The following is a 9,511-nucleotide window of genomic DNA, read 5'->3' on the forward strand; positions in this document are numbered from 1 at the left end:
TCCAGGCTGAATGCATGGAAAAGTGCCCAGGACGGGCTCCATGCGTCTCGGGCATTCGTCCCCTGGGCGTCCGGGGCTCCATCCAGGCTGACGGTATGGCAGAGTGCCCAGGTCGGGCTCCATGGTTTTCACGGTGGTCCTCCCCTGGGTGTCTGTGGGCTCCAGGCACGGAAAAGTGCCCAGGACGGGCTCCATGCGTCCCGGGCATTCGTCCCCTGGGCGTCCGGGGCTCCATCCAGGCTGACGGCATGGCAGAGTGCCCGGGTCGGGCTCCATGGGTCCCGGGCAGCCCACCCCCCGGGCGTCCGGGGCTCCCACCTCCAGGCCGACGGCATGTCAAAGTGCCCAGGACGGGCTCCATGGGTCCCGGGCAGACCTCCCCGGGCATCCGGGGCACCCATCTCCATGAGGCCAACGGCATTGGCAAAGTACCCGGGAAGGGCTCCATGGGTCCCGGGTAGACCTCCCCCCGGGCGTCCGGGGCACCCATCTCCATGAGGCCAACGGCATTGGCAAAGTACCCAGGACGGGCTCCATGGGTCCCGGGCAGACCTCCCCCGGGCGTGCGGGGCACCCATCTCCATGAGGCCAACGGCATTGGCAAAGTACCCGGGAAGGGCTCCATGGGTCCCGGGTAGACCTCCCCTGGGCATCCGGGGCACCCATCTCCATGAGGCCAACGGCATTGGCAAAGTACCCAGGACGGGCTCCATGGGTCCCGGGCAGACCTCCCCCGGGCGTCCGGGGCACCCATCTCCATGAGGCCAACGGCATTGGCAAAGTACCCGGGAAGGGCTCCATGGGTCCCGGGTAGACCTCCCCCGGGCGTCCGGGGCACCCATCTCCATGAGGCCAACGGCATTGGCAAAGTACCCAGGACGGGCTCCATGGGTCCCGGGCAGACCTCCACCCGGGCGTCCGGGGCTCCCACCTCCAGGCCGACGGAATGTCAAAGTACCCAGGACAGGCTCCATGGGTCCCGGGCAGCTTCCCCCGGGCGTCCGGGGCACCCACCTCCAGGCCGACGGCATGTCAAAGTACCCAGGACGGGCTCCACGGGTCCCGGGCATTCCTCCCCCAGGTCGTCCGGGCCCTAGAGCTCCGGTGGTCGAACCTGCGCCTGAGGCCCAGCCGGGGTCCAAGAGCCCTGCCTTGCGTGGGCAGGCAGTCAGGAACCCTACCGCGAAGGATGGGGAGCTGGGAGTCCTTTCGATCCCGGCCATCTGGTCGCCCGCGATGCTTTCCAATGGGAGGGGACCAGATGGCCGGGTTTCTCCGCACCCGCCGCGGCCGGTCTTTCTCCGCACCCGCCGCGGACGGTCTTTTTCCGCACCCGCCGCGGACAGTCTATCCGACCGACATCATAATCGACCCCCCCTTGTCCGCCTTGTTATATGTCCATTTTTACCCTGGGGTATATTACGATGGCGGACGGTCTTTCTCTGCACCCGCCGCGGACGGTCTTTCTCCGCACCCGCCGCGGACGGTCTTTCTCCGCACCCACCGCGGACGGTCTTTCTCCGCACCCGACGCGGACGGTCTTTCTCCGCACCCACCGCGGACGGTCTTTCTCCGCACCCGCCGCGGACGGTCTTTTTCCGCACCCGCCGCGGACGGTCTTTCCGCCCGACATCATAAATAATAAAAAATAATAATAATCCACATTTGTAAAGCGCACAATCACCCGTAAGGGTCTCTAGGCGCTGGGGGCCCTCGGGGAGATTATGCGAGCTATTGCCCAGAGTCACATGGTGCTGGGCTAACCTGCCGCCAGAGTCGGGGATCGAACCGTGATCCCCAGATTCCAGCGTCGGTCGCCCTGGCCGCGGCGCCACACCTCTCCCACAAAAGGTTCCCCTGCGGCCAGGCTATGTTCCGGATGGCCGTGATGGGCTCACTGGGGCTCCCATCTCCAGTCCTACGACATGGCAATGTGCCTGGGACGGGATCCATGCGTCCCGGGCATTCGTCCCCCTGGCGTCCGGGCCTGAGAGCTCCAGTGGTCCTCACTGTCCCTGAGGCCCAGCCGGGGTCCCCGAGCCCTGCCCGGCGTGGGCAGGCAGAAGCCCTACCGCGAAGGCTCGGGTGGGAAGCAGGGAGTCCTTTCGGTCCCGGCCATATGGTCGCCCGCAACGCTTTCCTATGGGGCAACCAGATGGCCGAACTTCCCTGGAAGTCCCGATGAGGTGCCATTTGCCTCCCGGATCCCAGCGAGGGCTCCAGGAGGTCGGGTACATTCGCGCCTTGGGTCCCCTCTGTCACCTTGCGTGCACAGATTACAAGAAAAGGGGGTAATTTTCCTCCGGATTACTAGGGAGAAGGCTACGCCTGGACACCCCTCCAAGGCTGATGGTTCTCTGCCCGGGGGACCAGATGGGCTATGCCTGGGTAACACCTCCCTAGGCAACCCGGGGCTTCCTTCCTCCAGGCCGGCGGCATGTCAAATTGCCCAGGACGGGCTCCATAGCTCTTGGGCAGTCGTCCCCCGGGCGCCCGGGGCTCCATCCAGGCCGACGGCATGGAAAAGTGCCCAGGACGGGCTCCATGCGTCCCGGGCATTCGTCCCCTGGGCGTCCGGGGCTCCATCTAGGCTGACGGTATGGCAGAGTGCCCAGGTCGGGCTCCATGGTTTTCACGGTGGTCCTCCCCTGGGTGTCTGGGGGCTCCAGGCCGAAGGCACGGAAAAGTGCCCAGGACGGGCTCCATGCGTCCCGGGCATTCGTCCCCCGGGCGTCCGGGGCTCCATCCAGGCTGACGGCATGGCAGAGTGCCCGGGTCGGGCTCCATGGGTCCCGGGCAGCCCTCCCCCGGGCGTCCGGGGCTCCCACCTCCAGGCCGACGGCATGTCAAAGTGCCCAGGACGGGCTCCATGAGTCCGGGACAGTCCTCCCCCCGGGCGTCCGGGACACCCATCTCCAGGAGGCCAACGGCATTGGCAAAGTACCCAGGATGGGCTCCATGGGTGCCGGGCAGACCTCCCCCGGGCGTCCGGGGCACCCATCTCCATGAGGCCAACGGCATTGGCAAAGTACCCGGGAAGGGCTCCATGGGTCCCGGGTAAACCTCCCCCGGGCGTCCGGGGCACCCATCTCCATGAGGCCAACGGCATTGGCAAAGTACCCAGGAAGGGCTCCATGGGTCCCGGGTAGACCTCCCCCGGGCGTCCGGGGCACCCATCTCCATGAGGCCAACGGCATTGGCAAAGTACCCGGGAAGGGCTCCATGGGTCCCGGGTAGACCCCCCCCGGGCGTCCGGGGCACCCATCTCCATGAGGCCAACGGCATTAGCAAAGTACCCGGGAAGGGCTCCATGGGTCCCGGGTAGACCTCCCCCGGGCATCCGGGGCACCCATCTCCTTGAGGCCAACGGCATTGGCAAAGTACCCAGGACGGGCTCCATGGGTCCCGGGCAGACCTCCCCCGGGCGTCCGGGGCACCCATCTCCATGAGGCCAACGGCATTGGCAAAGTACCCAGGACGGGCTCCACGGGTCCCGGGCATTCCTCCCCCAGGTCGTCCGGGCCCTAGAGCTCCGGTGGTCGAACCTGCACCTGAGGCCCAGCCGGGGTCCAAGAGCCCTGCCTTGCATGGGCAGGCAGTCAGGAACCCTACCGCGAAGGCTTGGGATGGATGGGGAGCTGGGAGTCCTTTCGATCCCGGCCATCTGGTCGCCCGCGATGCTTTCCAATGGGGCGACCAGATGGCCGGGCTTCCCTGGAAGTCCCGATGAGATGCCATTCGCCTCCCGGATCCCAGCTAGGGCTCCATGAGGTCGGGTTCTTTTATGCCTTGGGTCCCCTCTGTCACCTCGCGTGCACGGATTGCAAGAAAGGGGGGTAATTTCCCTCCGGATTACTAGGGGCAGGGTACGCCCGGACACCCCTCCAGGGCTGGTGGTTCTCTGCCCGGGGGACCAGATGAGATATGCCTGGGCAACACCTCCCCCGGGCGTCTGGGGGCTCCATTCTCCGGGCCAACGGCATGGCTCAATGCCCAGGACGGGCTCCACGTGTCCCGGACAGACCTCCCCTGGGCGTCCGGGGCACCCATCTCCAGGAGGCCAAAGGGATGGCAAAGTACCCGGGAAGGGCTCCACGGGTCCCGGGCAGCCTTCCCCCCCGGGCGTCCGGGGCTCCCACCTCCAGGCCGACGGCATGTCACACTGCCCAGGACGGGCTCCATGGGCCCCGGACAGACCTCCCCCTGGCGTCCGGGGCAACCATCTCCAGGAGGCCAACGGGATGGCAAAGTACCCGGGAAGGGCTCCACGGGTCCCGGGCAGCCTTCCCCCCGGCGTCCGGGGCTCCCACCTCCAGGCCGACGGCATGTCACACTGCCCAGGACGGGCTCCATGGGCCCCGGACAGACCTCCCCCGGGCGTCCGGGGCACCCATCTCCAGGAGGCCAACGGGATGGCCGAGTAACCGGGAAGGGCTCCATGGGTCCCGGGCAGCCCTCCCCCGGGCGTCCGGGGCTCCCACCTCCAGGCCGACGGCATGTCAAAGTGCCCAGGACGGGCTCCATGAGTCCGGGACAGTCCTCCCCCGGGCGTCCGGGACACCCATCTCCATGAGGCCAACGGCATTGGCAAAGTACCCAGGATGGGCTCCATGGGTCCTGGGCAGACCTTCCCCCCCCGGGCGTCCGGGGCTCCCACCTCCAGGCCGACGGAATGTCAAAGTACCCATGACGGGCTCCATGGGTCCCGGGCAGCTTCCCCCCGGGCGTCCGGGGCACCCACCTCCAGGCCAGCGGCATGTCAAAGTACCCAGGACGGGCTCCACGGGTCCCGGGCATTCCTCCCCCAGGTCGTCCGGGCCCTAGAGCTCCGGTGGTCCAACCTGCGCCTGAGGCCCAGCCGGGGTCCAAGAGCCCTGACCTTGCGTGGGCAGGCAGTCAGGAACCCTACCGCGAAGGCTTGGGATGGATGGGGAGCTGGGAGTCCTTTTGATCCCGGCCATCTGGTCGCCCGCGATGCTTTCCAATGGGGCGACCAGATGGCCGGGCTTCCCTGGAAGTCCCGATGAGGTGCCATTCGCCTCCCGGATCCCAGCTAGGGCTCCATGAGGTCGGGTTCTTTTACGCCTTGGGTCCCCTCTGTCACCTCGCGTGCACGGATTGCAAGAAAGGGGGGTAATTTCCCTCCGGATTACTATGGACAGGGTACGCCCGGACACCCCTCCAGGACTGGTGGTTCTCTGCCCGAGGGACCAGATGAGATATGCCTGGGCAACACCTCCCCCGGGCGTCTGGGGGCTCCATTCTCCGGGCCAACGGCATGGCTCAATGCCCAGGACGGGCTCCACGTGTCCCGGACAGACCGCCCCTGGGCGTCCGGGGCACCCATCTCCAGGAGGCCAATGGGATGGCAAAGTACCCGGGAAGGGCTCCACGGGTCCCGGGCAGCCTTCCCCCCGGGCGCCCGGGGCTCCCACCTCCAGGCCGACGGTATGTCACACTGCCCAGGACGGGCTCCATGGGCCCCGGACAGACCTCCCCCGGGCGTCCGGGGCACCCATCTCCAGGAGGCCAACGGGATGGCAAAGTACCCGGGAAGGGCTCCACGGGTCCCGGGCAGCCTTCCCCCGGGCGTCCGGGGCTCCCACCTCCAGGCCGACGGCATGTCACACTGCCCAGGACGGGCTCCATGGGCCCCGGACAGACCTCCCCCGGGCGTCCGGGGCACCCATCTCCAGGAGGCCAACGGGATGGCAGAGTAACCGGGAAGGGCTCCATGGGTCCCGGGCAGCCCTCCCCCGGGCGTCCGGGGCTCCCACCTCCAGGACGACGGCATGTCAAAGTGCCCAGGGCGGGCTCCACGGGCCCCGGGCAGCCCTCCCCCCGGGCGTTCGGGGCACACATCTCCAGGAGGCCAACGGCGTTGCAAAGTACCCGGAAAGGGCTCCACGGGTACCGGGCAGTCCTCCCCCGGGCGTCCGGGGCTCCCACCTCCAGGCCGACGGCATGTCACACTGCCCAGGACGGGCTCCATGGGCCCCGGACAGACCTCCCCCGGGCGTCCGGGGCACCCATCTCCAGGAGGCCAACGGCATTGGCAAAGTACCTGGGAAGGGCTCCACGGGTCCCGACCAGGCTTCCCACGGGCGTCCCGGGCACCCTCCTCCAGGCCGACAGCATGTCAAAGTGTCCAGGACGGGCTCCATGGGTCCCGGGCAGCCCGCTCCCGGGCGTCCGGGGCTCCCACCTCCAGGCCGACGGCATGTCAAAGAGCCCAGGACGGGATCCACGGGTACCGGGCAGTCCTCCCCCGGGCGTCCGGGGCTCCCATCTCCAGGCCAACGGCATGGCTCAATGCCCAGGACGAGCTCCATGGGTCCCGCGCAGGCCTCCCCCGGACGCGTCCGGGGCAACCATCTCCATGAGGCCAACGGCATTGGCAAAGTACCCGGGAAGGGCTCCACGGGTCCCGGGCAGGCCTCCCCCGGGCGTCCAGGGCACCCACCTCCAGGCCGACGGCATGTAAAAGTGCCCAGGACCAGTTCCACGGGTCCCGGGCAGTCCTCCCCCGGGCGTCCGGGGCTCCCTTCCCCGGGCCAAAGCATTTCAGAGTGCCCAGGACGGGCTCCACGGGTCCCGGGCGTCCAGGGCTCCCTTCCCCGGGCCAACGGCTTGTCAGAGTGCCCAGGACGGGCTCCACGGGCCCCGGGCATCCGGGGCACCCTTCCCCGGGCCAGCGGCATGTCAGAGTGCCCAGGACGAGTTCCACGGGACCCGGGCAGTCCTCCCCCGGGTGTCCCGGGCTCCCTTCCCCGGGCCAAAGCATTTCAGAGTGCCCAGGACGGGCTCCACGGGTCCCGGACGTCCGGGGCTCCCGTCCCCGGGCCAACGGCATACAGGAGTGCCCAGGACGGGCTCCACAGGTCCCGGTTGTCTGGGGCTCCCTTCCCCGGGCCAACAGCTTGTCAGAGTGCCCAGGACGGGCTCCACGGGTCCCGGGCAGCCCGCCCCCCCCCGGGCGTTCGGGGCACCCATCTCCAGGAGGCCAACAGCGTTGCAAAGTACCCGGGAAGGGCTCCACGGGTCCCGGGCAGTCCTCCCCCGGGCGTCCGGGGGCTCCCTTCTCCAGGCCAACGGCATGGTTCAATGCCCAGGGCGGGCTCCATGTGTCCCGGACAGACCTCCCCCGGGCGTCCGGGGCACCCATCTCCAGGCCAACGGCATGGCTCAATGCCCAGGACGGGCTCCATGGGTCCGGGGAGGCGTCCCATGCGCCTCCGGGCTTGGGAGCCCCGGCTGGGTCCAGGGGCCCGGCCGGGCCCCGGGTCGGGTGCTCCGGCCCTGGTCCCTGTCTCCCAGCCTACCGCTCTGCCAAGGGCCTAGGAAGGGGTTCCGTTGTGCCCGGGGAGCCTCCCCTTGCTTGTCTGGGTTCAGGAGCTCTGTCTGGGGCCCCTAGGGGCCCGGGGGAGGGTGGCCTCCCCACCCCGGGCTCTGTCCTTGGTCCTGCTGCGTGGCAGGGTGCCCGGGACGGGGTCCGGAGGGACCGGGGAGGCGTCCCTAGTGCCTCCGGGCTCCCAGATGGGGCCAGGGGCCCGGGTTGGGTTCCCCTCATCCCCCGGCCTGCCGCACTGCCAAAGCTCGGGACGGGGTTCTGTTGTGCCCGGGGAGCCTCCCCTTGCTTGGCTGGGTCCAGGAGCTCCATCATGAGCACCGCAGCTCCATGCCCAAACCCATTTGAAAACCCGCCGCAGCGAAGGGGTTATGAGCATGTGTTGTAAGTGCATGCGTTGTTGAGTCATAAAATCAACCTGGAAGATACGTTATCTTTTTTTACTTTATAAATCCTTTATCATTATGACTTTACATTGTAGTAAATGATACATCAGGAGTTCTATTACTTTGCAACAGGTACGTGCAGATTAAGTGTTTTATCTAGTAAGGGATTTTTAGAGGTCAGGGATGGTTAGTGTTTAGGGCAGTAAATGTATTTTAAGGTTACTGGATGGGTTATTTCAAGGGCAGTAAGGGATTTATAGGGGTTTAAAATAGGCAGAGTTAGGGTTAGCAAGGGGCTTTTATGGCTGAGTATAAAATCCTTAAAAATCTGTAGTCGAATATATTTAACCTACCCAGATACCCTAAAATCACTATAAAAGTTAATAGATTAACCACTACCGACTGACAGCCCCTGCAGCCAGCCATTAAAACTGTATCACATAAAATTCAAATGAAAATAAAAACTAAAGCCCCAAAAATAGTAAACTTCTCAGACAGCCAAACCCCTAATGACTGCCCTAAGCATCGTGGGTAGATAGTACATTCATTATGGGACAAAACATTTTTAGAGTAATGTCTAGGTAGTCTACTTTTCTGGGTGCTGTTTTTTAAGGTTTTGTTGACATGTTTCTAGGGATGGATTACAGGGTATGAAGAGGTTATGGGTAAGTAAAATACTTATATTCTGGATGGTTTGGAGAGTATACATGGGCCTGAGCAGATATGACCCTACACTATCTAAGTCCATTATTTGGTATTGTAATTGAGCAGAGAAGCCATAGAGAGGACATGGGTGAGACACCCATCCTTACGAATTCCCCTGCACCATGAATGCTTCATTATTCCAAGGGATGTTTGCTATGAAACATCTTGTCTTAATGAATCCACACTGATGACAGTATTAGATTTATTAATACATGCACAGAAAGGGCACATTAGATGTGACCCCTGAAAACCTACCAAACACATGTGTGGGCTCTGACTCGTCTTAGCCAGTAGCCACCACCAGACATGTTTCTGACCTCATGGGGTGAAAGCCTTCTCTCTCAGAGGCCAAGAACAATGCCAGCTCTGGGCAGAGGTGCTTCACACCTCTTCCAGGTCGGAATGCCATTCCAAGGTGGAAAACTTCAACAGTGATGCCGCCTTTGAAATGCAACCCAGGTAACTCCAGCTAGTGGGAGATGCCAACCCCCTGTCCAGCTCCATGTTTTGTGGGAGGACAGGTGGGAAAATTAGTTAGATTATGTGTTGTGTGCCCATATTCAACCAGCACCACCCCTAAGATTTGGCAGGTGATGTGGACTCCTCTTTTAAACTTCCTCCATCTTGTCTTGGAGCGAATTAGCCAACCAGAGTCAGGGTTATGACCTCCTCCCAAAAGAAGTGGTCATATGAGGGTGCATTCACCCTACAGGTAGGCAGCCCAATGGCTACTAACTGGCACTCCCTCTAATGCCCCTCAATTCATTATTTAAGTGGCACACATGGGCCCTGAATTTAGATCCTTCCGACCTAAAGAAAACTGACACTGAAGAGCTACAAAGAGCAAAGAGGACAGGACATGTTACTGACCTGTTGCCAAACCTGCTGGCCTGCCTGCTGAATCTGGTCCTTGCACCAAAGTCGTCTCATTCTGCAGATTATCTCCAAGAAATCTGGTGGTCTGCCTGCCTTTGACAAAGAACCAGGAACTCCCTTGGATTGATGGAAACAATCCCTTGCATGGTGCAGGTCAAAACTGCATCCAGAGCTGGATCTCACCGAAGTTCTGAGC

This window comes from Lissotriton helveticus, chromosome 11 (genome assembly GCF_964261635.1).
Source record: "Lissotriton helveticus chromosome 11, aLisHel1.1, whole genome shotgun sequence".
Classification (NCBI taxonomy): domain Eukaryota; kingdom Metazoa; phylum Chordata; class Amphibia; order Caudata; family Salamandridae; genus Lissotriton; species Lissotriton helveticus.